The 4,593-nt window shown below is 36.4% G+C and overlaps 1 non-coding gene across 1 annotated transcript; it reads right to left on the reverse strand.

Annotated features, from left to right (window-relative positions):
• Positions 1-3,618: 3,618 nt before the first annotated feature.
• LOC112752471 (small nucleolar RNA R71) lies at positions 3,619-3,726 on the reverse strand. The gene has a single exon (XR_003176907.1). It is a non-coding gene; the product is annotated as a small nucleolar RNA R71 (small nucleolar RNA).
• Between the last annotated feature and the right edge of the window lie 867 nt (positions 3,727-4,593).

The raw sequence follows: 4,593 nt of genomic DNA on the forward strand, positions 1-4,593 counted from the left end.
ACTTACTCATGTAAACCCTAGTAGCTAGTTTATTATAAATAGGACCTTTTACTATTGTATTAGGCATCTTTGGATTACCTGATGATCCTTTGATCACGTTTTAGGGGGCTGGCCATCTCGGCCATGCCTGGACCTTCACTTATTTATTTTCAACGGTTGAGTTTCTGCACTCCATAGATTAAGGTGTGGAGCTCTGCTGTTCCTCAAAGATTAATGCAAAGTACTACTATTTTCTATTCAATTCTTCTTATTTCTCTTCTAAGATATCCATTCGCACCCAAGAACGTGATGAAGGTGATGATTATGTGTGACGCTCATCATCCTTCTCCCTTATGAACGCGTGCCTGACAAACACTTCTGTTCTACATGAAATAAGCTAGAATGAATATCTCTTAAATCTCCTAACCGGAATCTTCGTGGCGTAAGCTAGAATGATGGCGGCATTCAAGAGAATCCGGAAGGTCTAAACCTTGTCTGTGGTATTCTGAGTAGGATTCAATGATTGAATGACTGTGACGAGCTTCACACTCGCGATTGTTGGGCGTTAGTGACAGACGCAAAAGGAGGGTGAATCCTATTCCAGCATGATCGGGAACCGACAGATGAATAGCCGTGCCGTGACAGGGTGCATGAGCATATTATTCACTGAGAGGAGGGGATGTAGCCACTGACAATGGTGATGCCGTTGCATAAAGCCAGCCATGGAAAGGAGTAAGACAGATTGGATGAAGATAGCAGGAAAGCAGAGGTTCAGAGGAACGAAAAGCATCTCCATTCGCTTATCTGAAATTCCTACCAATGATTTACATAAGTATCTCTATCTCTATTTTATTATATCATATTCGAAAACACCATTATCACTTTATATCCGCCTGACTGAGATTTACAAGGTGACCATAGCTTGCTTCATACCAACAATCTCCGTGGGATTCGACCCTTTCTCACGTAAGGTATTACTTGGACGACCCAGTGCACTTGCTGGTTAGTTGTATCGAAGTTGTGACAATTAAGATCAAAGCACCAAGCTTTGGAGCCATTACCAGGGATTGTTCGAGCCTGGACATCACAATTTCGTGCACCAAGTTTTTGGCGCCCTTGCCGGGGACTTAATTGTTCCTATTTGGCGCCAAGAATCGTCTGAGATCCCAATCCCGGCAACAACACCAAGTTTTTGGCGCCGTTGCCGGGGATTGTTTGAGTTTGGACAACTGACGGCTCATCTTGTTGCTCAGATTAGGTAATTTTCTTTTCGTTTTGTTTTCAAAAAAAAAAAATCTTTCAAAAATATTTTCAAAAATCTCTCATCTGTTCTCGAAAAAAAAATTATAAAAATGTTTTCAAAAATTTTATTCAAGATTTTTAAGAATGAATTCTAGTGTTTCATGAAGCATGTGAAGCCTGGCTGGCTGTAAAGCCATGTCTAAATTCATTTGGACTGAGGCTTGCAATTTGTTATCAAGAGCAACTTAGTTGTTGCTCATCCACCTGCTGCTGATCCATGATCACCTGCTGAAGCTTGGCTGGCCATTGGCCATGTCTAGTGTTTTGGACTGGAGCTTTCTTTGAAAGCTTGGCTGGCTAGTGAGCCATGTCTAATTCCTGGACTGAAGCTTTAGACTAAGAATGCAAGATTCCTGGAATTCATATTAAAAATTTTGGAATCCTTATTTTCCCTTTTCAATAAATTTTCAAAAAAAAATCCAAAAAAATTAGAAAATCATAAAAACCAAAAATATTTTTTGTTTCTTGTTTGAGTCTTGAGTCATGTTATAAGTTTGGTGTCAATTGCATATGCATCTTACATTTTTTCGAAAATTTTATGCATTCATGGTGTTCTTCATGATCTTCAAGTTGTTCTTGGTAAGTCTTCTTGTTTGATCTTGATGGTTTTTTGTTTTGTGTCTTTTCATGTTTATCATATGCATTCTTGAATTCTTAGTGCGTAAGCATTAAAGAATTCTAAGTTTGGTGTCTTGCATGTTTTCTTTGCATTAAAAATTTTTCAAAAATATGTTCTTGATGTTCACCATGACATTCAAAGTGTTCTTGGTGTTCATCTTGACATTCATAGCATTCTTGCATGCATTCATTGTTTTGATCTAAAAATTTCATGCATTGCATATTTTTCATGTTTTTCATAAAAATTTCAAAAATCAAAAAAAATATCTTTCCCTTTTTCTCTCATCAAATTCGAAAATTTGGATTGACTTTTTCAAAAATTTTTAAAATCAAATTGTTTCTCATGAGTCAAATCAAATTTTCAATTTGAAAATCTTATCTTTTTCAAAAATCAAATCTTTTTCAAAATTCTTAGTTATTTTCGAAAATTCCAAAAATATTTTTCAAAAATCTTTTTCTTATTTTTATACCAAATTTTCAAAAATAACATAATCAATTAATGTTTTGATTCAAAAATTTGAAGTTTGCTACTTGCTTGTTAAGAAAGATCCAAACTTTAAGTTCTAGAATCATATCTTGTGATTTCTTATGAATCAAGTCATTAATTGTGATTTTAAAAATTAAATCTTTTTCAAAAACTAATTTCTATCATATCTTTTCAAAAATATCTTCTCATCTTATCTTTTTCAAAAATATCTTTTCAAAATATCTTTCCTAACCTCCTAACTTCCTATCTTTTCAAAATTTGTTTCAACTAACTAACTAACTTTTTGTTTGTTTCTTAACTTTTTCAAAACTACCTAACAAACTCTTTCTCTCTAATTTTCAAAAATATCTTCCCTCTTTTTCAAAAATTTCTTTTTTATTAACTAATTATTTTTATTTTTAATTTTTAAAACTTAATTTTCGAAAATTACTAACATTTTTTCAAAAACCATTTTTCAAAAATCACTAACTCTTTTTCAAAATAATTTTCGAAAATTATCCCTCCCCCATCTCATTCTATTTATTCATTAATATCCTAACATCTCATCTCACCTCTCTTCCATCCTCACAGTTGTGTTTCTTCCATTATATTACATTCTTTGTCTCCCCCTCTTCTTCCACTCACACAGGAATCCCTATACTGTGGTATAAAGGATCTCCATTATTATTATTATTTTTCTGTGCCTTCTTCTTTGTCATATGAGCAGGAGCAAGGATAAGAACATTCTTGTGGAAGCAGATCCAGAACCTGAAAGGACTCTGAAGAGAAAATTAAGAGAAGCTAAAATACAACAATCCAGAGATAACCTTTCAGAAATTTTCGAACAGGCAGAGGAGATGGCAGCCGAAAATAATAATAATGTAAGGAAGATGCTTGGTGACTTTACTGCACCTAATTCCAATTTACATGGAAGAAGCATCTCCATTCCTGCCATTGGAGCAAACAACTTTGAGCTGAAACCTCAATTAGTTTCTCTGATGCAGCAGAACTGCAAGTTTCATGGACTTCCATCTGAAGATACTTTTCAGTTCTTAACTGAATTCTTGCAGATATGTGATACTGTTAAGACTAATGGAGTAGATCCTGAAGTCTACAGGCTCATGCTTTTCCCTTTTGCTGTAAGAGACAGAGCTAGATTATGGTTGGATTCTCAACCCAAAGACAGCCTGAACTCTTGGGATAAGCTGGTCACGGCTTTCTTAGCCAAGTACTTTCCTCCTCAAAAGTTGAGCAAGCTTAGAGCTGATGTTCAAACCTTCAGACAGAAAGAAGGTGAATCCCTCTATGAAGCTTGGGAAAGATACAAACAGTTGACCAAAAAGTGTCCTTCTGACATGCTTTCAGAATGGACCATCCTGGATATATTCTATGATGGTTTATCTGAGCTATCAAAGATGTCACTGGACACTTCTGCAGGTGGATCCATTCACCTAAAGAAAACGCCTGCAGAAGCTCAAGAACTCATTGACATGGTTGCTAATAACCAGTTCATGTACACTTCTGAAAGGAATCCTGTGAGCAATGGGACGCCTATGAAGAAGGGAGTTCTTGAAGTTGATACTCTGAATGCCATATTGGCTCAGAATAAAATATTGACTCAGCAAGTCAATATGATCTCTCAGAGTCTGCATGGAATGCAAGCTGCATCCAACAGTACTCAAGAGGCTTCTTATGAAGAAGAAGCTTATGATCCTGAGAACCCTGCAATAGCAGAGGTAAATTATTTAGGTGAACCTTATGGAAACACCTATAACTCATCATGGAGAAATCATCCAAATTTCTCATGGAAGGATCAAAAGCCTCAACAAGGCTTTAATAATGGTGGAAGAATCAGGTTTAGCAATAGCAAACCTTTTCCATCATCCACTCAGCAACAGACAGAGAACTCTGAACAAAATACTTCTAATTTAGCAAACTTAGTCTCTGATCTATCTAAGGCCACTGTAAGTTTCATGAATGAAACAAGATCTTCCATTAGAAATCTGGAAGCACAAGTGGGCCAGCTGAGCAAAAGGATCACTGAAATCCCTCCTAGTACTCTCCCAAGCAATACAGAAGAGAATCCAAAAGGAGAGTGCAAGGCCATTGACATAAGCGCCATGGCCGAACCTGTGAGGAGAGGAGAGGACGTGAATCCCAAAGAGGAAGACCTCCTGGGACGTCCAGTGATTAATAAGGAGCTTCCCTCTGAGGAACCAAAGGACTCT

This window comes from Arachis hypogaea, chromosome 15, assembly GCF_003086295.3.
Source record: "Arachis hypogaea cultivar Tifrunner chromosome 15, arahy.Tifrunner.gnm2.J5K5, whole genome shotgun sequence".
Classification (NCBI taxonomy): Eukaryota; Viridiplantae; Streptophyta; class Magnoliopsida; order Fabales; family Fabaceae; genus Arachis; species Arachis hypogaea.